The sequence below is a fragment of the Morone saxatilis genome, unplaced genomic scaffold, assembly GCF_004916995.1.
Source record: "Morone saxatilis isolate NCDOM2014 unplaced genomic scaffold, NCSU_SB_2.0 Contig2, whole genome shotgun sequence".
Classification (NCBI taxonomy): Eukaryota; Metazoa; Chordata; class Actinopteri; family Moronidae; genus Morone; species Morone saxatilis.
The window spans coordinates 13,925,135-13,925,447 of record NW_023339762.1 but is presented as its reverse complement, the minus strand read 5'-3'; the positions used below and the strand labels follow the sequence as shown (position 1 = coordinate 13,925,447).

General features: G+C 33.2%; 1 protein-coding gene across 2 annotated transcripts in view; it reads right to left on the bottom strand.

Moving 5' to 3' along the window:
• Positions 1 to 313, bottom strand: part of LOC118330253 (DNA-binding protein RFX7) — a 15,071-nt gene that overhangs the window by 13,572 nt on the left and 1,186 nt on the right. The gene's annotated exons all lie outside the window — the stretch shown is intronic.

Here is a 313-nt window from a genome sequence, read left to right as displayed (position 1 = left end):
GCCATCATTCATTTTATTATTTAACCATGTGCTTTTCCTCCAGGAATATGATTGTATTGTCTTCTGTTAAATCAGCCTTCATGGGATTATTTACAGTTCTTAAATTAAAAAAAAATCTGAATTTAGACTCAGACACTGTAAACACTATGGTGGACAGTAAATACACTGCACACTTCAGTTAACAGGGATTTCAGACACAGCCCTACATATATAGCTCATGGCAAACATACTGAATGCATGTAAATGAGAGATTGCATTATTTTAAATGTCTGATGTCCAAAAACATATTCTCACTTTAGCATTGTGGGTTATT